The sequence below is a fragment of the Delphinus delphis genome, chromosome 2, assembly GCF_949987515.2.
Source record: "Delphinus delphis chromosome 2, mDelDel1.2, whole genome shotgun sequence".
NCBI lineage: Eukaryota > Metazoa > Chordata > Mammalia > Artiodactyla > Delphinidae > Delphinus > Delphinus delphis.
In genome coordinates, this window is record NC_082684.1 from 75,355,244 (window position 1) to 75,381,547 (window position 26,304).

Here is a 26,304-nt window from a genome sequence, read left to right on the forward strand (position 1 = left end):
GAGGAAGGAAAAATAAAAAATAAGATTTGTGGGGAGTATAAAAGCTCAATTTTGGATATGTTGACTTTGATATGATCATGGGGCATGCAGATGGAGAATACAGGTTTAGTTCAAGCTATGAGAGTCCCTGGATGGCAGTGACACAGAATATCTGACCTGTCCTATATAACAACAGGGTTGTGAGAATTAAATAAATACATGTGAATGTACTTTACAAAACTATATAGCATTGTGTACCTCCATTATTTTTATTACTATTTTGAGAATTCCAGCTTATAGCATCATTTCTGTGTTTCTTATAGGCAGACAGAATAGTATTTTTTTTCTCCAGAGAAGTCAGTGATTTTTCTATGTTCATCTTACCCCAACTACTTCCCCCCAGCCTCTGTGTAGATGCTGAGGTTTGAGGTTTCTGTAAGCCTCTCTCTGTTGCTCATCTCACTGTGGACCACTGTAGGTGCAGAAATACATTGCAGCATCCTCCAGCTGGGAGTCTGAGATCCTGAGATGGAAGGATTTGGCTTCTTTCTGGAAGTTCACAGAGTAGTGACTGTTGGTTGCATTCTGTTGCTTATAAGCTTCTTGGCCAATAATGAAAATCATCTCCCCGCTGGGAGGCTGTTTGTACCACAACAAATAATAATCACTGTCACTAGTGCTACACGTACAGTCCAGGGTCACTGTGTCTGCCTCTTGCACAGACACTTCTGGTTGAGGCTGAGTGACCATCTGGGCCACACTGGATCCTGTGGGAAAGAGGAGAGAAAGGACCACCCTGGGTGTCACAGGAGGGAAAGAGAGCAGGCAGACCAGCCCAAACTGGTTCCCATCTCACCCACCTTTCTTCTGCTTGATCCAAACTTCAGGTAAAATCCATCAGCTTTCTTGCCTCCAGTAGCTGGGACCCATGAGGAGGTAAGATCCCTGTGTTATTAATCTTTCTTCCTACTTCCCAGTCCTATTGGATGTTAGTAAAAGCAAAACATGTGCCTTCCTTACCGAGATAGGTAAGACCACGACTGCCCACAGCAAACCGGGGCCTGCCGTGCTGGCAGCTCTCTCCTGCAGGGTGACGAAAGCTCTTGTTCTTATCTGAACCTTAGGTATTAGCTGTACTGGGTGACATCACTGCTTCAGAACAGGAACTGGTATGTCAGGTGGGCAGTTGAGTAACTGTTGTCAACTGTGCAAGCAGTGCCCTCTTCAGGTCACAGAAATAATTACTGAGGCAATTCCTATGATTCACTCCTCTACCCAGGAAGAACTTGGTTTAAGGAAATCTGTTCTGTAAGGAATCTGTTTATACGAGTTTCAGGTTTCTATTTATATTCAATGAAGAGACCTTGATATTTAAAACATACCCTATTTTTCCCTTCATTATTGCTTTTAAAAATCCTACCTTTTATCATAACTTCTCCAAAGAAACCTTCTGTGACTCTGTTAGAACATACTGATTTTCCCCTTAATATTCTCTTATGAATATATGATGTTTACAAAATAAATTTTAAGCATAATCTTTGGGCTCTATTGAGCACTTATTATGTGCCCAATATTGCCAAGAGCATTGAAGAATTCCATATACCTGTACGAGGCAAAGTTCTGTCCTCATAGGACCATAATATATTTGGGGGAGGAAAGATCAGGGCCTGGAAACAATAGCAAATGCTTTAAAAAGGTAAGTCACTATGAATCAATCTTTCAGATTCAGCACAGTGTGACTTTAGGAGAGAAGGAATTCAAGGATTCACTATTAGAGAAGAAACTTTGGAGGAGATAGAGCTTTAAGGTGTGCTTATGGGACTAATATGATTTGACCAGACTGATACACACATAAAAGGGAAATTTGGGTGAGCGGAACAACCAGAAAAAAAATTCAAGAGTTTGAAGTGCTTATGGGTCAGTAAGGAGAATAGATGGACTTGAATAGAGGTATATTTTGAGAAGAAGTAGGAATGAGGTTTAAATAATAGAGGGTGAGCAGATTCAGGGACAGGGATAATAAGAAAAGTTGAGACTTGGTAACTAAGGACATGATCACACATCTGCAGAGACTGGAGTTTTGTAAATACGGTCTGTTTCACCATCTTTTGAAAAAATAAGGTGACAGCTTCTAGTTTTCCAATTATGTAATCACTCAAGTACCCCCATGCTCTTATTAGCAATCAGCCCAGTAGAGTTCACCTTAAACTTTCTTCTGTTCTTTCTCTATTAAAATTTCAAAGAATTCTCTATTAAAATTTCAAAGAAATTTTCTCTATTAAATTTTGTTCCCCCCCAAAATGGAGCCTAAAGCAAAGACTCAGGTGAAGATAGTTTATTTAGGATGCGATCTTAAGAAGCAGAAATGAGGAGGTAGATAGCACAGGATTAGGGCTTGATTCTCCCAGGATCTCCGAGAAGCATACAGGATGCTACTTGGGATTATCTGCTGGGAAGCAAGAAGCTAGTGTACTCATCTGTCCCTTTCCCCTTTGGTTGGTACTTGCTGGCAGGGGTGGTAATTCCCCTATACTTTCAGGCTGTGCTTGCCCATGGGCTGAATGAGCTCCCAAGGAGTCAGAGAAAGCCCTGGGGTAGGAAGTAAAAATAATGCACAGTGCATGCTTAATGTTGGATGTTATCAGCTTGAGACGAGTCCGAGCGTCCAAGAATTGTCTATCACAGCCATTGATAAATTCAACCCTAGGCATTTGGACGTGACAACAGGCACATGAGATATTTGTTATAGGGCTCTCTTCGCACTACTCAGATGCGTGCTTGTCTTATGTTATTTTCACTGTGTCTCTGAGTCTTCAAGATTGTGGCTGGCTACAGTCCATCTAAAACACTTAATACAGGAGGTTGCATAACCTGAGCTTCAGACCCCACTCCTTTAATTGGTACCAAGTCTATAACTGATACTCATCTTTTCCCTCCTCCACTGTACCCTCCAGACTTCCTTATATTGGATACCACTTTGGCGAACTTAGATTCTTGCCTGGTGGGGTGACCCAGACCCTCATTGCTGAGAGGTCTCAATTCTTTGTCACTTTGTCCTTTTTAGGCCTTGTTGCCACAGTTGCCACTTGCTCTTTTTACTGGGCATGGAAATACCCCATGTGAAACGCTTACATTCCAAACATATTTCTTCTTGCTCTCACTGTGTAATAACAATCTGGTACCCCATGAAAATTGGGTCAATTATGCCCCCATCTAATAAATCCTATCTTTGTCTGCTGGACCTCTGGCACAAGGAGTTCAACTAGGTCACCTAGTGATCTAGGTGGCGGTCATAGCTGCAGGTTCAGTGGGGCCCTTACTGAATCCGTTGGTGGAAGCATTCTTCCTCAGGGAACCAGGACCTCTAATCCAGCAGAGCCTAGGACTATGAGAAAAGGCAAACACAAATTCTGAAGGTGGGTTACAGGGAGTGACAGGAGAAGAGTCTGTTCTGCTTCCATTTCTTGGTTTCTAAACTTGTGTATTTTAGCTAGGGTGCCACAGCACCATACATCAGACATTGATTTAATGAATATTATCCCTTCCTGGAATAGCATTCCAACCTGGAATAGCATTCCAACACTAATGGTGTTGCCCCTGAGCTCGTTCCTTAGCTGAGCCTTTAACAGGCCATTCCATCATTCTTCTAGGTCACCTGTTCTAGGTACCGTCAACCTAGCTTATCTCTTAAGTCTATCGTAGGACCAGTGGGTTCCCTCCCTGGCTATGCTGTCACAGCTGTTGTGTTCTAAAATGGGTACCTTTTTCTGAGGAGATTCGGTTTTGGACATGGATGGACAAATTAAAAGAACAAGCACCTATGAACAAAATGGAAAAGATTAAGATTCTTGGAGGTAAGAGCTCCCAGGAAAATTATAAAGATTTGCTGGACAGAGGAAATGCTTCAGAAGTCTGACCTGTCACATATACCATATGAAGCTATGAGGGTTACAGATGATAGCAAGTATGAAGACAACTTGTAAAAATGGAAAGTACTACACGTGTCATTTTTACTGTTAAGTTAAGGACTACAAGTCATAGACATTCATCTCTCTGTGTCTCTTATATTCAGATAGGAGGAGGTTTTATTCCAAGGAGAAGTCAGTGACTTTCTATATTCCTCTTACCCCGACCACTTCCCCCGACCTCTGCACAGATGCTGAGGTTTGAGGTTTCTGTAAGCCTCTCTCTGCTGCTCGTCTCACTGTGGACCACTGTAAGCGCAGAAATACTTTGCAGCATCCTCCAGCTGGGAGTCTGAGATCCTGAGACGGAAGGATTTGGCTTCTTTCTGGAAGTTCACAGAGTAGCGACTGTTGGTTGCATTCTGTTGCTTATAAGCTTCTTGGCCAATAATGAAAATCATCTCCCCGCTGGGAGGCTGTTTGTACCACAGCAAATAATAATTACTCTCACTAGTGCTATACGTACAGTCCAGGGTCACTGTGTCTGCCTCTTGCACAGACACTTCTGGTTGAGGTTGAGTGACCATTTGGGCCACACTGGATCCTGTGGGAAAGAGGAGAGAAAGGACCACCCTGGGTGTCACAGGAGGGAAAGAGAGCAGGCAGACCAGCCCAAACTGGTTCCCATCCCCACCCACCTTTCTTCTGCCTGATCCAAACCTCAGCAGAACATATCAGCTTTCACCTGGGCTCTCTGAGGCAATGCATTTACTCTGCTATTCATCTTCTCTCGTTTCACAGCCCCATTAGATAACATTATAAAGAAAGACCTAAACCTTCCTTACCCAGACAGGTGGAGACCAGGACTGCCCGCAGCAAGCTAGCAAATATCATGCTTACAGCTCTCCCCTGCAGGCTGAGAAGTTTCCTGCTCTGATCTGGGTTCCCCTCTGTGCTCCGCGGCCCTCGAGCTTCAGAGCAGGAAATGGTATGACAGGTGATGGGTGACTGTCTCACTGACGAAAGTTTTCCCAATACTTTTTGGTCTCGCTTCAGGAACTAGGCTATTGGTTGTAATTTCAGATGAAAGTGAAAACCGTTTTCTGAGTTTTTTTAACTTGTAGGCTGAAAATAGAAAGAAGAGGGAGCTGGCAAATTTATTCTGCTAAGACCTAATCTTGGAGAGAAGAATGGGGACCTGGAATAGTGGGCAGAAGTGGCAGAGTTTTATTTGCAACAGTGGCAAACTCTATAATTTTTCTTTGCATTAAAAAAAATAAAAATGACAAAGCAAGTATAATATAAACAATTATGGGTGATAAGAATACACCTGTTATATTAATGTATTCAATTTTTTAATAGTTTTACAACTTCTCAAAATAAAGAATGAGAAAAAAGATATATGTTTTTGCCTGAAAAGAGCATGGACTAAACTCAGAGTAAGTGGAAGCAGATCATGTAGTGTCTAATTGTGCTTATATTTTCCACGGACACACACAAAAAAGAGACCTATTTTTTTTAAGAAGTTCTGAAATAACTATTGCAGGAGTTCTCATCAGCACCGAATTGCTTCAAACAAGTCATATTAAGAGTTGCTCCCATCACTCTCATTCCATTTTGAAAAAATATTGTGAACAAGGAAAAAAAGACCTACTGTGATTCACCAGAAGTTTGTGTTTCCAGAGGAAGTAACAGGGTTGCAGTCCCCAAGCCAAGAGTAAGAATGGGGTTCTGCTACATACTGGGTACTGTCTGACAGCACAGGTTCTCTTGTAACAGACGTGGGTGGCTGAGTCTTCTCACTGAGAGAGATGCTCAGGCAATTGTAAGAGTTGGGACCAGCCCTGAACGAGGCTGCTAAAATCTCTGTGCCCCTAAATTCAGTTTGATAGCAATGGAAGAAGGAGCAACCAGAATTTCTTCTAGATCATCTCCATCTTTGCCCCATGATTTGAATTCCTGTATCTTGGTTTTGGATTCCCAAAAAGTCATCTCTAATACAAGGACTTGTGTATAATTAGTTTATATGCAGGTGATTCTAGGAAACATTAGTAGGAAGTGAATCAGAGAAGGGAAGGAGGCCAAGACAGGATGTTGTCATCAAGCCGTTACTACTATGGGCAATTGGAGCTTAATCCAGCTGGGTAATTCTGGGAGATGGTATAGCATACCCATTGGAGTTACCCCAAATGAGGCATAAAGGAGCTGGAGTAATTCATAAACTCATTACCCATCATGGCTTGAGGGATGCTTTGGGGACATCAATTCTCTGGCACATCTGACTTGTCCTGAACACTGGCCACATGCTCTCATGGTCAGAAAATAGTCCTCAGAGTTGCTGGGATTTTCAGGGTGTAGAGGTGACTGTCAGGGTATGTGAGCAGAACACCAGCAGCATCTGTACAGCCCATACCTTTCACTGCTGAGATCCACTTGTGCTCTATGTTAAATTTACTCAGAACACTAGTTCTTTAAAAAAAAAAAATCAATAGAAGGATCAGTGGGACAAGTTATAATTGCTATAGTTGATTCCACAGCCATAATTCATATTTATTATCTTCCATCTACCTCTTAAATCACTCATTCTTGATTCTCTTTCACCTTTGACTAATACTTCTATATCTAGACTTCTGTCCCAGGGAAGTAACCTAGACCTTCATCCCTGAGGGGCCTGAGCCCCTGGTTATTCTCCCCTTATCAGGCCATAGTTGCTACAATTGCCTGTTTACAGTAATTATGGTCATGAAAGTGCTAAAAGTCATCCCGGTGAATCCCCTGAGTTTTAGTCCTATTTTTCCGGCTCCCAATAGGCAGCAATAGCCCTAAATCCTTATGATAATCAAGATAGATTGCCCCTGCCAGTGTAGTAACTCCTTTCTTGGCCTTCTGGTCTTCGGACGTGAGTATCTCCAAATGACCAGGTGGTACATGTAAAGTTTGGTTTCGTGAAAACTTCTCTGTTTCCCTAATAGAAATACCCTCTCCTTTCTCTTCAAAAGGAAACAGGACCTCTAGTCCAGAAGAACCTAGAATTATGAGAACAGGAGACACACAATATCCAAGTGAGTCACTGAAATTGGGAGTTGATGGGGAGATAGCCCTACTTCCACTCCTTGGTTCCCAGGTCCATGCATTTTATCTAACAGGAACACAGCACCATCCTGAAGAATAGTTCTCCATCCTCTCAGAGCACTACCTCTAAGCTGGTGCTTTAGCTGAGCCTTTCAGTGGTCATTCCAATGTTCTATTAGGCTAGTGGTTTGTGGATAATGCTGTATGTAGTAGATCAGCATACTAAATGGTCACATGCCTGTTGTCCCAACTCTTTGCTATAACTTGGGTCTGTTGATGCAAAGGGATGTGAAATCCCTTGATTAATCGTAATGCTCAATCAGGCACTCTGAGCCCTCAGGTTATGCCGCTATGTGTGGCAGTATGGAAGGGAAGGCAAACTCATACCCAGAACATGTATTAACCCAATAGGAAAAGATTTCTGCCACCTCCAGGGTGAAAGTGTCCAATGTAATCAACTTGCCAGCAAGTGGCTGGTTGGTCTTCTTGAGGGGTGATTCCACATTGAAGGCTCCCTGTTGTATCTGTGGCTGACAGGTTGGATATTTGACAGCAGAAGTAGTTAGGTCCGACTTGGTGAGAGAAAACCCGTGCTTCTGGGCTCACGGAGAACCTCCATGCTGTCAGCTTGGCTAATCTGTCTACGGGTCTGTTGTTCAAGCAGTGAAGTGGACGAAGACAGAGGCTGGTGACATCCCCTGGTTGGATCATCTTGCCATGTGGTCACTCGATGCTTCCTCATAGTGGACACTCCCTGGGGAGCAAGGATGTGAGACGGTGATCCAAACACTGTGTGCCTTCACTTGCTGCCCCTTCAGTTCATGGTCACTCCTAAATGTGACTCTCCCTCCTCCCACCCCAGCAGACCGTAGAAAAGAGCAAGATGCTAGGCCAGGGGTCACCAACCCCAGGGCCACGGACCAGTACTGGTTCGTGGCCTGTTAGGAACCGGGCCACACAGCAGGTGAGTGGTGGGCGACCGAGCAAAGCTTCATCTGCTGCCCCCCATCTCTCACGTTACTGCCTGAACTGTTCCGCCCCCCACCCCATGGAAAAATTGTCCTCCTTGAAACCAGTACTTGGCGCCAAAAAGGATAGAGACCGCTGCTAGGCACTTTTAAAAGTCACCCCTTTGACTCGTCTCCAGACAGCTGGTTGAAATTTTATCCTCTTCTAAGGAGGAGACAGATTTGCCATCATACTGTGTTCTCCTTTCACTCTGTCCTTTTCTAAACTTTTTACCATTTTCCCTCAGGTTTTGGTACTTGGTCTTCTACCCCAGTCTTTTCAGAATGTCAATGTACATTTTCTTTCACTACTGAATTTGATGGTTACGGCTTTTAAGATTTTGTATTCTTGATATATTTGTAAAAGTCTACAAAGGAGCTCAAAGGCAAGAATTTTACTGTTTCCTGCCTTCTTTAGTGCTCTCTTCTTTCTGATATTAAGCCTCAGGTTTTTGAACAGAGTTAGGACTTCACACAGAGAAACAAAATATATTAGATGGTGTTTGAAAACACTATCCCTCTGCACATGGTATTCAAATGGAATATTTGACACTGTTATACAAAGCTCCTCCTATTTCCCTTTGCTCAGAGTGCAAAGTCAGCGCCCTGGAGCCCTTCAGGCAGGAGGTGCAGGCTTAGCAGGGTTTAGGTGCGGGACGCAGGTGTCTGAGCAGCACTGTGCACTCGTTGCACATGAGAAGGTGGTTGTGTCGTTGAGCTGGGAATCCTTCACGTGCAGGGAAAATTGCTGGTCATTTTTGTTAAGCCTGGCTGTGAATCTTCCACTGATCTTCTCTTTCTCACTTGAAAACAATTGTATCAGGGAGTGGAGGCCTTCCCTGGGATCCTGCGTAAACCACTGGAAGAAATCAACAGCTCTGTCTGTGTAACTGCAGTTCAGTGTGAAGCTCTGGCCTTCCTTGACTTTCTTTTCCACCAGTGGTTGTCCATTTGACCCTGCTCAGGAGGAGTGAAAAGATTTTCATACATAAGAAACTTTAAAAAAAAAATTCATTGAGCTGTGTGTATACTCATAATGTATGTACTTGTCTGTGTAAATGTTACCAGTTAATAGAAAGTGTTTTAAAAGTCACTTAGGTTATTCAGATTTTTGTAATCTGTTTTCTTCTTGGTGTTTTCGTTTCTTCTGTCTCACTGAAGTTTTTTCAAAAGCATTTCAGCTTATTTTTGTAATTATTTGGCTTTTCCACACTCCTCCAATCGGGGCTCCTTTATCTATAAGTGCACAGTAGAATCACTTGGGGCACTTACGAAAAATGCAGATTTCCAAATTTCATTCTCAGAGACTCTGCACCACCTTTTCTAGAGTCAGGCCTGGGTATCTACAGATTTTGCCAAGTGCTCAAGTGGTTCTGAGGCAAGGTGCTTGCAAATTATCTTTGGAGAGACACTGCATTGGATGTGAGTTCTTTAATAAAATGTATACCTCGCCAAAAAAAAAAAAAAAAAAAAAAGAAAGAAACTTTTTTTTTTTAAATAAAGAACTTTTCCTATTTGTTTTACAAAATTCCTTAATATAAACTCTGGATTGTCCCCGAGATCCCCCCTAAATATCCTTACCAGAGTTGCCCCATTTCCCTGGCTTGACCCTTCCCCCTGCCCCCCCTTGTCCTCCCCACTCACAGCTTAGCTGCACACACAGGAGCATCAGTGAAGCTTGCAGGTGAGGCTCCATTCCTGCTTCTTCCTGGAGTCTCCGAGGATTCAGTTTGGAGGCCTGAAACGGACCATGTTCAATTGTTCTAGTTCGTTGTTCTAGATTTTTCTGCTTCTTTTGGTTTGGAAGCCCCAGTGATCTTCACTGTGTTTTCACAACCAATCAAAATCTCGCTTGTCGCAAAATGCATCATTGAATATACTCACTCCTGCCGCTTCCATTCACATAGTTCTAGTTTCCAGCCAGTCACTTCTGTCAGTGAAGCACTGCCCCCATGTGGTCTGAACTTTTAAATTGAATTTTGTTTCCATTTCCCTTAATAAAAAGAAATTCCTTGTGTTAAATTAAAGGAAGATAGAACATACAGAGAGGTGAAGAGTGAACAAAAAAGAAAGGAAACAAAACATAGTGTCAGAATGTTCTCTAGTGATGACTGGCTTAATATCCTTAGTGCCTGGAACTCCCTTCCTCACTCCCCTCACCTATAAGGGATCAATGCATGTGCTTTGCCTGTATGATTCTCTGTACTATGTTCTGAGGGGCATAAATAAAAAGTTGAGAGAAGACCTGATTCTTTCCCTTAACTGGTTAGGGTCTCCTATGGCTTTGTTGTATTTCCCACTCTGAACAATTATAAATTAGCTGAAAGAGTTAGGCCTTTTCTAAGTTCTCTATATAAGTATAAAGGAGGGAAATACAGTATCTTTCTTTTCATATGTTCTCAGATGTGAGAGAGCAACCTCGTATCTGGCTAACTCTGAAAATGGTAGTACACTTGCAAAAATCTAAGTGTTTCTTATATTTAGGTCTGGGCTTCTGTGCAAACTCTGATAATTTCTTATATTTTACATATTAGGTATACGAAACCCTGTTTTGCGATCTTCTATATTACAGGAAGGATTAGGGACTAAAGAAGAGGAGAGGTTAAGGAGGAAAGTTCTCTTCTAGTCTTTGCATTCAGTCCTTACCCTGCTGATTCTAGGTGCTACCACTTAACCACATTTTCTCAGCTGCATTCCCTAGCTAAAGGCCTGGCCCTGGCAATCTATCCCCATTCTTCCCTTCCTTTATTTCTTCCTGTGGGCCTGAGGTAAGTGGCTGAGAGTCTGTGGTGAGTAAAGAGCTGTGATCTTCTTTGATGTTAATTTTGGGTATTAGTCTTCCTCATGTATGAAATTACATGAAGTAGGGAGACTGCTTTTTCTAGCATTTTCCTGAAGCACAGTGTCATTGTACCTCAGCTGGGAATTAAATCCCTCTTGGAGATGTAGGGTCCAAGGTGAACTGTGCTATGTCTTTCCCAACCCTCTCATTTCTGCTTGAGGAGTAAACAGCAGACTTGGGGTGGCCACTGGGGGGTCTGGCTATTTGTCAACTGATACACTTTCCTGGGAACATGATTGCTCTTTTTCTGAATAAGAGCATTGCCAAATCATATCAAATCTGGAACCACAAAAATGTTAGCAGAATTTCTAGATGTCTTAAGATTTTTTCTCTCCTAATGAGGATACTTAGCAGGAATATTCCCAAAGAAGGGAATTTTAGTTTGGGAAAAATAGAAGGAATGGTTACAATTGTTTGGAAGAAGTAACATTTACAAGAGAGTTTTACATTTGCATGGAATTTTCTCTCTCCTGTCACACAGATGGTGATTTCAACATTCCAGGTCAGAACCAGCAAGAATGTATCTAGTTAAAGGTGATAAGTGATTTTCTCAAGCAATAATAGGCAGCCAGCAATAAATGCTGTGTCTGCTACGTCAAGTTTATTCAACTTAACCCTGTGGGGATGTTTAATAAAATGTACAAAATAGAATCTGCTATTATAGACATTTCTCCAAAGAAGATATACAGATTGCCAACAAACACATGAAAAGATGCTCAACATCATTTATCATTAGAGAAATGCAAATCAAAACTACAATGAGGTATCACCTCACACCAGTCAGAATGGCCATCATCAAGAAATCTACAAACAATAAATGGCGGAGAGGGTGTGGAGAAAAGGGAACCCTCTTGCACTGTTGGTGGGAATGTAAATTGATACAGCCACTGTGGAGAACAGTATGGACGTTCCTTAAAAAACTAAAAATAGAACTACCAAATGACCCAGCAATCCCCCTACTGGGCATATACCTGAGAAAACAATAATTCAAAAAGAGTTATGCAATGTTAATTCAAATACACCCAAATATTTGATTTCTAAACTTAGAATCATATTTAAAGTAATATAGAAAACTAGAAAAGACAAGTTCAACAAACATATTTAGCAGCTCAGTGTATGTGAATGGAAACTGGTGTTCTGTAAGTTTACATTTAAACATCGTAACAAGTATAAATGTTCATTTTCATAAAAAAAAAAAGAGTCGTGTACCACAATGTTCATTGCAGCACTATTTACAATAGGCAGGACATGGAAGAAACCTAAGTGTCCATCGACAGATGAATGGATAAAGAAGATGTGGCACATATATTCAATGGAATATTACTCAGCCATAAAAAGAAATGAAATTGAGTTATTTGTAGTGAGGTGGATGGACCTAGAGTCTGTCATACAGAGTGAAGCAAGTCAGAAAGAGAAAAACAAATACCGTATGCTAACACATATCTATGGAATCTAAGATAAATGGTTCTGATGAACCTAGGGGCAGGACAGGAATAAAGACACAGATGTAGAGAATGGACTTGAGGATACGGGGAGGGGAAAGGGCTGGGACAAAGTGAGAGAGTAACACTGACGTATATACACTACCAAATGTAAAATAGATAGCTAGTGGGAAGCAGCTGCATAGCACAGGGAGATCAGCTCGGTGCTTTGTGACCACCCAAATGTAAAATAGATAGCTAGTGGGAAGCAGCTGCATAGCACAGGGAGATCAGCTCGGTGCTTTGTGACCACCTAGAAGGGTGGGAAAAGGAGGGTGGGAGGGAGACTCAAGAGGGAGGGGATATGGGGATATATGTATACATATAGCTGATTCACATTGTTACACAGCAGAAACTAACACACCATTGTAAAGCAATTATACTACAATAAAGATGTTTAAAAAAAAAGTGAGTAGCTTCATCACTGGCATTAGAGCTAACAAGAAAAGTCATATGATCATTTCCATTGATGCAGAAAAGGCCTGTGACAAAATACAGTATACATTCATGTTAAAAAAACACTTAGAAAAGTAATTAATAGCTAATTCCTTAACATAGAAAAATGCATATGCCACAACCTCAGAGCAGCACCTACTTCTGGGGAAATGCTAGAAGCTTTCTCACTAAAGTTAGGAGAAAGACAAAGATGTCCACTACCTTTACCACTATTTAGCATTGTGTTGGAGCTACTACATAATGCAGTCGGCCAAGAGAAAAAACAATTAGAAGCATAATAATTGGAAAGAAACAGGTAAAATATCATCTGCATATTTGCAGATGAAATAATGATATATCAGAAAACCTAAAACAAGAAAAGCCACTATCAGAAGACAGGTAAACAATAATTTAAAAGCAGCTTTTATATCATTCATATGCAAAAATAAAAAACAGTTAAAAGAAATGTGGAAGAAAAGAGCATATTGTCTGTTGTATGAAAGTAAAAAGAAAGAGAAAGGAAAGAACATTTTTTTTTTTTTTTTTTTGCGCTGTACACGGGCCTCTCACTGTTGTGGCCTCTCCCGTTGTGGAGCACAGGCTCCGGACACGCAGGCTCCGGACACGCAGGCTCAGCGGCCCTGGCTCACGGGCCTAGCCACTCTGCTGCATGTGGGATTTTCCCAGACCGGGGCACGAACCCGCGTCCCCTGCATCGGCAGGCGGACTCTCAACCACTGCGCCACCAGGGAAGCCCCAAGAACATTCTTAAGTACAAGTTAAGACTAAGCAGATAGGTCAATTAAATGGAATAGCAAATCAATAATTAAGCCTAATTGTATATGGAAATTTAGTATATGTTAAAAGATACTATCTCAGATCAGTGGGGAGGAATGAGTTCTCAGAAAGTATATTGTTACAAGTGTGTTAGTGAGAGTGTCCCATTTTATTTTACTTAAAAAATTTTTTTTCTTTATTTGTATTGTATTGTATTTTTTCTTTATTTGTATTGTATTTATTGTATTGTATTGTATTGTAATTTTGGCTGTGCTGCAAGGCATGTGGGATCTATTTCCCTGACCAGGAACTGAACCCATGCCCACTACACTGGAAGTGCAGAGTCCTAACCACTGGACTGCAGGGAATTCCCTGTCCCATTTTAGACCAGTAGACTTTAAACTGGGATTCCTATATTCTTGAAATTATATGAAGGTTTGCCAAGGTTTGTGCAGGCATAGATAATTCTAATGGAATCTAGTCGTGTGTGTGTGTGTGTGCGTGTGTGTGTGTATGGCTTTGTGTATTAGAATTTTTTTTCCCTAAAACTGCTTTAGAACATGCTTGAGATCCAGATGTCAGGCTTCCTCTTTCCCATTTCACTTTCCACTCTTAACTTTCCCTTAAAAAAACCTCCACCATTCTGAATCTTACTATGATACATTGCTCCAGAGTCTAAAATCTCCAGGGTACCAAAGAAGTAAGCAATTCATTGGCTCCTGGCTTCTGAGGGAAAGTCCTGAACAGCTAGGCAAGAAATATTGCAAGACAGGGAGGTGTTTTAACTAGGCAGCAACCTCGAGACAAGATTCCTTGATCTTATCTATCTATCTAACTATCTATCTATCTATCTATCTATCTATCTATCTATCTATCTATCTGTCATCTTAGAATTCAAAAATGAATTGGTGGTCACTGAAACCCATCGTGTAACATCATTGTTTGAATTGAAAAACAAAGTCAAACTTTTTATGAGAAAAAAATGAATCTTATGTGGCAGGTTTGTTTGACAGTGTGGGGTATGGGAGAAACAGAAGAATTAAGGAAGAGTCCCAGGATTTCTGGTAAGGTGAATTATATTGCCATTTTTTTTTGAGATGGAAAAGAGTGAGGGAAGAACCTATGGGGGGAAATCAGGCCTTATGTTAAGGATATGTTAGATGCCAATTAGATATCCAGTGTAGATGTGACACAGATTACAGTATATATGAGCCTGGCTTTCAATAGAGAAGGTTGGGATGAAAATGTAAATTTGTGTGTCATCAATGTATAAATAGTAATTAAAGCCATATCCCTAGATGAGATTGTAGGGGAGCTAAAGCTTTACCTGTTCCCTCTTAGGTTCTCCATCTGGACCTGAGAAGTAAGTTGACATACAACAGGTTAACAGGAGAAAAGCATAGAGATTTTATTTAATAATTTTTACATGTACATAGGGGTCCTCATAGAAAAATGAAGACCCAAAGTGGCTAGGCTTAAGTGCTTTTAAACTAGTGGCCTGTTTTGGGGTGGCATGTGCTGAACCCCTCCAAGATCATTTGAAGAGAATAAATGTTTGAGGACTGAGCTCTGAGAAAACACAACATGTAGACACCAGCAAGAGGAGGAAGATGTAGGAAAAGGAGACTGAGCAGGAGCGGTTTGCAAGGAAGAAGGCAAACCAGGAGAATGTGGAGTTCCAGAATCCAGGCACAGATGGTGTTTCAGGGAGAGAGTAGCCATAATGCCACGTTCTTCGGAGACACTCAATAAGATAAGGAATGGTAATGCATCATTGGATTTGTTGATATAAAACTCACTGGTGGGCTTCCCTGGTGGCGCAGTGGTAGAGAATCCGCCTGCCAATGCAGGGGACACGGGTTCGAGCCCTGGTCTGGGAGGATCCCACATGCCGCAGAACAATTAGGCCCATGAGCCACAACTACTGAGCCTGCGCATCTGGAGCCTGTGCTCCGCAACAAGAGAGGCCGCAATAGTGAGAGGCCCGTGCACCGTGATGAAGATTGACTCCCACTTGCTGCAACTAGAGAAAGCCCTCGCACAGAAACGAAGACCCAACACAGCCATAAATAAAAACATAAACAAATAAATAAATAAAATTTAAAACTCACTGGTGACCTCAGCAAGAGTGATTTCAGCGGAATGGTAGGGATGAAAATCTGACTGTAGTGGGTTCAAGTAAGAAAAGTGTTAGGGAGTAGAGATGATACATTGAGAATACTTTTTGGAAATGTTTTTTTATTGTGGTAGAAGTCACATAATATAAAACATACTATTTTAACCGTATTTAACTGTACAGTTCAGTGGCACTAAGTACATTCACATCGTTGTGCAGCTCCCACCATCATCCATCTCCGGAATTTTTCACCTTCCTAAACTGAAACTCTGTCCGCACTAAACACTAACTCCCCATTCCCGAGACACAAGGAACAAAAAGACTATAACCTGTTTTTACCCACTGAACCACTAATTCCAGTTCTAGGATGCTGTTCTAATAAAATGATGAGAAATTCAAATTCAAATTTTTATTTAAAGGCGTATACCATAATGCTATTGAAAATGATGAAAAACTGGAAATAAATAATCAAGATATCCCCAAACAGGAAAATTATAAAGTTAAGTGTGATATATCTATGGTGTAGAATAGTAGAATAATCAATTCAAAGTATGAATACAAGGTATTTTTAATGACAAAAGTGAGTGTTAATTAAAAGGACGTAAAATTGTCTCTATGATGTAACAATGTGCAAAATTGTGAAAAAGATAGAAATAAGTAAATATAATGAGTGTCTATGTGGCAGAGTTGTGGATGTTTTCAGTATTTTTCTAATTTTTTCCCATCAGAAATTCATAAAACATACATAGGATTAACCTGGTTCATATTTACTATAATGAAGGTAGACCAGTGATGATCTGTATCTACATAACTCTAGTTATTTTAACTGAAAAATGCTTCTAAGTACCATAAATTCAGCTCATAAAATAGTACAAAACCAAAAGGCCCCCCCCCACCTTCTTCTGTATTAATTATGGATCTATTTGTTGTAAATGACAGAATCTCAACTCATGCTGGCTTCTTCCCAATGAGAGTATTTTGACTTTTGCCGTTCCAGGCAGAGCTGGATATATAGGCTCTGATGATGCTCTCAGATCTGTCTTTCTTCATATCTCTGCATTGTCTTTCTCTATATTTTAGGCTAAGGTATGAATGATGTTCCCTAAAATGGACCAGTGATTAACTTCCACAGCTCACAATGATATGGCAGCTCTACTGTGCAGAAAAAAAACCCACGAAAACCACAGATATCCACTTATATGAATCTGTCTGCAAAGCAGATGTGTTCATGGCTTGCATCTTTGTGCTTACCCTCTTTTCCACAATGGTTTCTAGCTTTGAGAGTCTGTGAACCTATTCTAATAACTCTTTCAAATTTCAATGTTAATAATAGATTAAAGCAAATCTTGAATAGTCTCTTTTGGACAAATCTTCTCTGTCCATGGTCTATTCTTATTTCCCCTCCCTTTCTCTTAAATTCTTCTTGGTCTCCTCCACCATTCAAGACCCCAAATATAGCATTACCCAACATTCAGTTGTATATAGTATATAGCATTACCCAACATTCAGCACCAGGAAAACTTTTCCTTGATGAAACGATGGTGAGTGGGGCTATTCTAAATCTATGGGTTGCTTTTCTGGGATGGATCATAGACATTTGATGAAAGTAAAATGTACAAACTTTGACTGGAAATTTCCACATCTCTCACTTCATCCATCACTGAGTATTACAGAAAGTCTTTTATTCGATAAGATAGATTTCTCTTCCTCATTCTTCTCAGTTCCTACTTTTGAAGAAAGCCTTTCTCTTTCTGAACGATGTGGATATAAACTAAATCACCAAACGGTGGAATAACAATTTTAGTTTTACTACGGTGTTGCTGTCTATTTTTTATGCTTACTTGATTCTCAACCCTGCACCATTTAATAGAAAAATGGAGCTATAAGACCCCTAAAAATTTAGTATATTGCTGCCCGAAGAAATATCCTTTTTTTAGGTACACCAAATCATGCTCTTCTAATAGTGAACCAAATTAGACAACAAACATGTTTGTGATGATAAAAGGCACAGTGGGGGTAAGTTAGAAATTAGCCTTAATGTTGAAGGACTATCTGTCTGGCTTATCCTTATGGCAACTCAGTACCCTGAAGAGCAGGGAAGTAGATGGGAACATATCTAAACTCTACCAGTACAAGTACTGAGGAGGGCAAAATCTCACATGTATTCAGGAGTTATTTTCAGTGAAAATCATGCAAGGGTTTTTGCAGCCAGATGAGGAAGAGAACAAAGTACAAAGCAAAGCAGAATGTAGTTATTTTTATTTGTTTGGTCTGTATTATTTGATTTAAAAGTTTGTCCTTTACGGGAGGTTAATGAAGGCAGAGAAGCTATTAGTCTCCCCCTACGTCTAAACAAAACTCATGCTGCAAAGTGATCATAAAAGTGCAACACATTGGGAAAGTGTTTAGATTTTTCCTTTCCTGCAATATGGCGATTAGTTGGTGGTAGAATTGCTCAGGGAAAACGAAATTTATTTGTTCATTGAATCAATCATTATGGAAATGCAGTTTTTCTATAGATTTAGAAGTGTGCTTGTAAAAGTAAATCTTTGATATTATCTACCAGTTTAAATTTAGATTAATAGCTCATTCTAAAAAACAATTTCAAGATATTCCTTAATGTTGCTTATGCTAAAGACAGGTAATCTCATGACAGTTGTATTTTTATCTGGAAAGAAACCCAGTTCTGAGCTGTGTGTGGCCCTCTTGGATGAACTACTGCCTCAAGCTAACATTTCATATTATCTCACAGTACCATCCAATAAAAATTGTCCCTTTCAGTAATATTAAAAACTTTTAATTTCCTAAATTCTTCTTGCTTATTGTTTCTTGATCTCTGCTCTTAATAAGTTTACCCTGCTTGGAATGTGTTCTCCTACCATTGCCCTCACTTAAATTCCTACACATGCGTCAAGTAAAAATTCAAAATCCAATTTCCATGAATTTGGAAGTGATTTTTTTTTTTTAATCTGTGGTGAATTTTACAAGCTTTTTGGTTGTTCAGTTCTTTCACGGTATTTTCCCTCATTTAAAACTTAAAATTCTTAGTTTGGTGCAAAATCATACTGTTTTGTAATCGTTTCTGCAAATCACTGGAAAATGGACATTCCACTTTTCTTTGACTAGTTCCTGTAGTGAGGAGTATTTTACACCTCAAAGCAGTCTGTTTTGTTTCGAAAAGCCTCTAATTGTTCATTTTTCCTTATAGGGAGCTGAAATTAGTTTCCATACAAATTCTAACCATTGGCTATAAATTTGCCTGTATATATGGGTATAAATATTATCAGCCATTCATTCTTTCAACCATTGTTCAGTGAATGCTTATTGGTAAAAAAAAAATTGATATCTTCATAAAGCTTAAGTCTAATGAGAGAGAGATTCCTATGACTGTTAGGTAGTAAGCTCTTTGTGTACAAGCATCATTCGTAAAATATTTTTATATTGCCTAACGAAGTGTGCAGAAAGGAGGAAACAGAACAACCTCAGGTATGAATTCTGAGAAACATCATTTTGTGTGAAAGTGAGTGCCTCCTTCTGTGGGGTTGTGAACAGACTGAACGTGGGCGGGGTCCCCATGATTACAGAGCAGAAGGTGGAGTCTGAGCCTATGACCTGCACAGAGATATGTTCTTCTTAATGGTTGGAACTCTCACTCTTGCTGCGTGTGTGACTGTGTTAAAAATACAAACCTTTCCCTCCTGGCACTTGTGGACTGGGGATGCTGCTCCACTTTCTGTGGGCTCTCTTCCCTGTTCAGAGAGAGGAACAGACACAGAATACTAGACATCAACTCTCCACTTATTCAATGATTCATTTCATTTTTTCCAACTTTTCTGGAAACAAGCAAGCAAAATTTACTTTTAAAGGACTAAAACAAGACCTGAATAAATGAAGAGGCATATAATATTCTTGGGTAGGAAAACATAATATCCTAAAATGTCAGTTTCCAATGTGATTCCAACCAGAATCCCATTTGTTTGAACGAAACTAAGTAAGTGAGAACAAATACCTTGGAATTGTCAACTATATTTTGAAAAAGAATATTAAGATTGGGTTTTCTTTTTATGACATAAAAACTTACTCTGAACAAAACAGTACAGTATAGGCACAGCCTTCTCAGGTGACACTGACAAGAAACCACCCACCAGCCTCAAGACCACTGAGAGCACTGAAATTAAGAAAACAATAGTCTTTTCTTTGCGAAAGAGAAAAGAAATCTAAGATGCCCATGAGAACCAAACACTTTCAGGATTCTATATTCTCTGTACTGTTTGCCTTCACAGAACATGCCAACATCCTGAAAATAACATAGGCTGAGACCCTGAGTCTTTAAGCTACTAAGTCTCAGGAGATTTGTGTTCAGCTCCCACTGTAGTCTTAGTCACTGTGTCACTCAGAGCACAGAAGTACTTGGCCGAGTCTTTCCAATGGGCTGATGTTTTCCTCAGGTGGAAGGACTTCTCACTGCTCCTAAATTCAGCCTCAAAACCTTTGATACCTGAGACAAGGCTGTTTCCAGATGTGTACTTCAGGAGAAGCTGGAGTCCTTGATTGGGGTACTGTATGTACCAGAAGAGATAGGACGAAAAAGAAGTTGAGTAGTTGGACCTCAGCTCCAGACGGGCTCCTTCAGAGACAGTGATGTGGCCGTCAGGCTGGGTCACCGACTGGGCTCCGGCTCCTCCTGAAACATCAATGCTGAATCAATGAACTCAGCCAGAACAAAAAGTCTCTATTCAAAGTCAGTCCAAAGCAATGTTCCATGTGTAGACAAGAGAGTAAAATGGAACAGTACTCACTCAGGAACAGGAGCACCTCAAGCATCAAAGTGAACACCAAGGTCATGGTGGAGCAGTGAGGAGGCAGTGAGCTCCTTTCTGGGAGATTCTCCACAAACAAAAGTCTGATGACTGGTGGACTTGAACCCAGGTTGCTGTGAGGTTGAGAAGGAATGACACAGGATTTAGATTTCTTCTTCTGATGGACGTTGTAAGGTGGGTGGGGAGAGAGGCTGTCTTAACAAGACTGCCTGCCTCTGGCGTCTGAGATGCTTTACATGTCATTGTGCAAAAAGTGGTGTCCGAATATCTCTTTAAACTGTAGGGAAGGAAGGTTTTTGTGCGATTATTCTGATCTTATATAGAAAAACCATTTCCAGTTTACACAACAGCCCCCTCTATTGGTCAGATAGAGAAAGAAAGAGCAGTTCACAATTTTTGTGAACCTTCCTCACCTCCTTCCTGCCAGGAACACAAAAGTCTCCGAAAGGAGTGGCAAGCACTACAGAAAGTGGCTGCTCTGAATGTGGTCTGCAGGTGAGTAGCATCTGCATCACCGGGGAGCTATTCTGAATGCAGAAGCTCAGGCCCTACCGAGACTTCCTGACTCAGAATCTGCATTTTAATAAGATTCCTGCTCACATTAGAATTTGAGAAACACTTGTCTAGATGAAGGAGGTAAAAAATACCTTTTGGATTTAATAATAAAGAGATCATTGGTATTTCTGAGAAAAAATAGATTGGTTACAGGAGAGGCATGTATGAATTTGGAGGAATATTAAATATTTTTTCAGAGGAGCATGCTTGAATATTTTAAATGATGGGAAGAAATCAGTAGCAAGAAAGTCCTGAAGAACCAGACCATAGAGTTTGGACGATCAGTGGGCTGAGGTGCCAGAGAAGTCAAAGTGAATGGAGTGGGTGAAGCATTTGGACAGAGGCGCACTATTTAAAAGGAAGAGAGATATCTTTTTTATTATTAGGGGAGGGAAAGTGAATTATATGTGTAAAAGCAGGAATGTTTCATGTGGAAAGCAGAAGGTTGAGGAAGATTCATTTAATGATATGAGTTGTCTTTACGCATAATGATATGAGTTGTCTTGACTCATCATAAGGTCCTGGGTAAGCTGTACTAAGAGCGAAGAGAGTCAAAGGAGATATCGTAAAGTATAGAAATGGTACGTTATAAAAACATACAGAATTTTCACGCACCATTTCATTTACAGTTGATGTTAAAAACCACGACTATATGGAGACAAACTTCTGTATGGCTGTGTTGATACATATGCTTAGATGGGGGCACATTGGCCTCCTGGGATGATGGTTTAAGTAAGAACCAGGTGTAAGAGTGGGAAACATAGCCATGTGTTGGCTTGAGGGATATAATGAAGTAGAAGTATCTTCAAGTGTTCCCGCAGTGGAAGGTTTCCAGCCCACTCATATAAACCAGCTTCACAAACCAGCTCTCATTAATCAGTGCACTTGTGAAAAGTAAACTGTGGTCAAGCTGTAGGCAGGTCTACTGAATGGTTCTTATAAGTCAGGGACAATAATAACAGCTGGGATTAAAGAATAATATGTAAGGGCCCCTATCCTTGAGGAATTTGGACTAGTGAAGAGTTAAAACCAAAAAATATTCTTAGCATAGTAGATATGTGGTCTTACAAAACTGTGCACAGAACACTAAAAGAGGGAGAGGGCAAATAAATATAATTTATGTAACCTGGAAAATCTTTTTAAAAGTAAATGTGACATTTACTGGGTCCTGAAGATTGAATAGGATTTTGCCAACTTGAGAAAGAAATAATATTTATAAGAAGAAAATATGAGAGTGAGTTCATTTGATATGGCTGATGTTCAGAAATCTTGGTGTAATACTGGGGAGGAAGATGAACACTTACTGGAAGTAATACTGTAGATGGCCACATAAACCTTGGTTTTTACTTTTGGGTCATGGGGAGCCATAGAAGGTCCTGAAATAGAACAGCAATCTAATCTGATGTGTATTTTAGAATGATAACTTCAGGGATAGATTTGGGAAGTAAGAGCTCATGGATAGGGGATACATTTAAGAAGTTATTCCAACCAACTCAGTGAGAGATTATGAGCACCTGGACCTGGATAGTAACAAGGCAAGTAAAAAGAGGTGGTTGGGGCTTCCCTGGTGGTGCAGTGCTTGAGAGTCCGCCTGCCGATGCAGGGGATACGGGTTTGTGCTCCGGTCCGGGAAGATCCCACATGCCGCGGAGCGGCCGGGCCGGTGAGCCATGGCCGCTGAGCCTGCGCGTCCGGAGCCTGTGCTCCGCAACGGGAGAGGCCCACGTACCGCAAAAAAAAAAAAAAGAAGGTGGTTGAATGTGAGAAATATTTAGAAGAGAGAATTGATATGACTTCATATATCAGTCAACTTTGAGTAGGGCAATGCTCAGTACAAACAACCTGACAATCTCAGTGGCTCACAAGAACAAAGTTTACTGAGTTGTCCATGGTATGTTAGCTGTGGGTCAACTGCAGTCCCAGCACTCTGAGGCTCTGCTCCTGGATACAGGACGATTCCGTTCCGCTACTATGAGTTATCTTTCCATTCTGGACCTTGCGTCTTCTTCACATTATGGATAAAAGCTGAAAAGACAACCACTACCTGGTAAGTGCAGGGAAGAAACAAAAGAAGACATGCCATGTGAATATATTTAGTTTTAGCTATGATATAACATACTTCCTATCCACTCACATTCCATTGGTCAAAGCTGGTCACATTGCCGTGTCCAAAGTCCACAGTGAGGCCAAGTATAGAAAATATAGTCCAGCTAAAGATTAGCATAGTAAGGGTGAGAGAGCATGAATAGTCAACACATAATACACTCTAATACTCTTGGAAATGAACCACATGAGAGTGAGCTTATAGGGCACTGGGATGTTAACTCCCTTACGGAAAAGAAGGTATATTCACTTCAAAATCTTTAAGAAAGTTTTTTGTGAAAACCTAGGAGAAATCAATAAAAACTTATTTGCTTTTCCCATTTGTCTTCTTTGTTCTTTTTTTTGTGTTGAAGAACATGCCTTCAATGAAGTAGGATGTAGCAACGAGTGGTGAATATTACCCTACTTTAATCAGATTATTTTAGAAAGGTTTGAGTAACTATCTAGTTCACTTGGAATCATGGCAAAAGAGGAGGCTAGGAATCTGATTCAATGATATGGCCAATATACTGGTGGGAATGGAGGTGAGTGATGTGTAATGACAGTCCCGTTAGTTGACGGAGCTACAGTGACTGGAACTCTTGTTTATCTATCATTGCATTTCCCCCTGGTTATAGCAAACACTGTAATTCATTGAATTTGCCTTTTCCACCTCACACGTGGCTCTTTCTCAATGCTGGTACCAGAGCAGCACCAGGCACAGGCTTGGGCTGCAGAGGCTGAAGGGCACTGTGTGCAGGCACAGAGAGATGTGGCTGAGTCTTCAGCCTGGGATCCTTTGATGTACATGTAGCTGTAACCCTCCTTAGTATTCAGAGTGATTCTTACTTATCCTTCCTCCTTTTCATCCTCATTTAAAGTCATTAAAACAGGTCCTTAGGGCTTTTTCCAGCTTCCCATCTATACCAGTGTAAAGCATAAAAAGAGCTGGAAGGGAAACTGCAGGTGAAATTGGTGCTCCCTCCTTCCTGAACACGCAGAGATGGAGAAATCTGTTCCACACTCAATATGCTGCTCATTTCTGTTCACAAAGGCAGGGTCAGACATACACTGATCTCTCTACAGAGTATTCATTGTCTTCACACGTTCCCAGATAGAACCTGGAGTTACGTGACTACATCCCCTCCTTCTCCATCACTGCCACATACTGTTCAGAATGTCTTCAGCAGCCCCTGGACTTAAGGCCAAGATGAAGTCACAGGATTAACAATGGAGCTGGCAAAGGATTCCTCTCCATTTATCCTGCCCAAGTATCCTCAGCAGAGGAATATTCTTCTTCAGAAAATAGGATTCTGCATCTGGTTGCCCAGCCAATCAGAGACAACACCCCATACAAGGCCTAGAAACACACCAACAATTTCTGACCTAGACTCAGTTTCCTGTTACTCAAAAGGAGGGCACAAACACTGCTTTCTTGAGACCAACTTCACAAACAGTGAGGACATCCCCCATGAGTCCACAGCACAAACAGAGCTGACAACCATTCAGAAGTGGGCTGCCCCATCGTGCACTGCAATCATTCAACTTGAGAGAGATTGGGATGGCAATTTGTGGCAGGAAAAACACTTCGGTTAGGAATCTTTTATACAGACTTTCAACAAAATCCTCATATTATAAATGTGCACACATACCATGTGCTAAATTATCTATTGCTTTATGTACATTGTTCGAATACAGAAATCACACAATAGAATTACTATCATTCCCAATTTACCAACAGGAAAACTAAAGCTGAAAGAGATTGAGGAATTCACTCCAGGTCAAACACCTGGTAATAACTAGAACACATATCTATCTGGTAAGGGGTCCATGGTGTTTGGAATCTGCCATGCCACTTACATTTTGTGATACTCAGTAAATGTTTTAAATGGTAGAGAAGATACGTTCTAAAAATAACAGGAGTCTGCTTTTTGGGTTTCTTTCTACTAGCCAAAAAATGGAACAACTTAAATGTACTGAATGACTCCATTTACATGAAATGTTCAGAAAAGGAACCTATGGAGATATAAAGTAGATCACTGGTTGCCTGTGGCCAGGTATCGGAACAGGGATTAACTATAATTGAGCATGAAGGAGTTTTTTGTGGTGATAAAAGTGTTTAAACCTGGATTATTGTAATGGTTTCATAAGTCAGCTAATTTACCAAAAATCACTGAACTGTACATTCAAAATGGGTGAATTTTGTGGAATGTCAATTTTACCTCAAATAGCGTTGTTTAAAAGTAAATAAGAATTATGTTCTATCTTGCCCGTGTCACAGTCCAGGAATAATGCTAGTTTGATTGAACATACGCATATTAGTTTAAACAGTCATCTTGTGCCCAGAATGTCCTTAAGAGATCTGAAAATTATGAAAGCAATACTCTCTGTTCCCTGTGAGCTTAAAAAACAGCTGGAAAAAAAAAAAAGACATCCAGGGGAAATTTAACAGTACAAGATAGCAGTAATTAAGATTGTTCAGAATCTAAATGTACTTCCGGAAAATTGGCAGTGTAAATTGACTATATAACCTTCTTTCCAGTGAACAACTGAAATAAATAAAGGAAAGAGCATGGGGAAGGTACTAAACTCAGGGAACAGTACCTTCCACACACTCAAATAGTGTTCTGGAAAGTGGAACAGGATTGGAAGATATCTCAATGGCTAACCTCTGACTTTCCTTCCCAAGAAAAGAGATGCCACTGTGGTTAATAAAGGAAATCGTGAAAAACCTCATTAATGTCTCCCAATTTAGAAGTGCAAAGGCTGAGGTTAGGGATGGACTGCTAGACAAACAGAAACTAGTACAAGTAAAGTTCCTTTTTTTTTTTCCTCCAGATCAGACCACTTGATGAATAGGGTAGTGTGGGTATGACCACACCATCATAAAGCCTACTTGCTGTGAAGCGTATTTCTGATGAAAATACTGATCCATTGAAAAATTCACCTGGATATTGGAAGGTATGTATCCAGAACAAGACAGGCATACCTCCAACAGCCTTGACATTCATGCAACTAGTAAGGTAGAATCCTGTAATCTACAGCAACCCACCTTACCTGAAATCGAGGAGAAGCCAATTGATCACTAGATATATTGCATAAATTAAATCTTAGATGAAGTGACTTGCAGGATATACATATTGACAGTTCTAGATAAACACACAAAGATTAGTCCAGTTTAAGCTTTTATATCAGTGTTTGAATAGCATGGACTCTAGAAATAATTTTATCTT

The 26,304-nt window shown here is 40.5% G+C and overlaps 1 long non-coding RNA gene across 1 annotated transcript in view; it reads left to right on the forward strand.

Annotated features, from left to right (window-relative positions):
• Positions 1-26,026, forward strand: part of LOC132420440 (uncharacterized) — a 134,369-nt gene extending 108,343 nt beyond the window's left edge. Inside the window, exon 3 of the long non-coding RNA XR_009518370.2 lies at positions 25,910-26,026. This is a non-coding gene — a long non-coding RNA (uncharacterized lncRNA). The remainder of the gene's footprint in view (positions 1-25,909) is intronic.
• Positions 26,027-26,304: the final 278 nt, after the last annotated feature.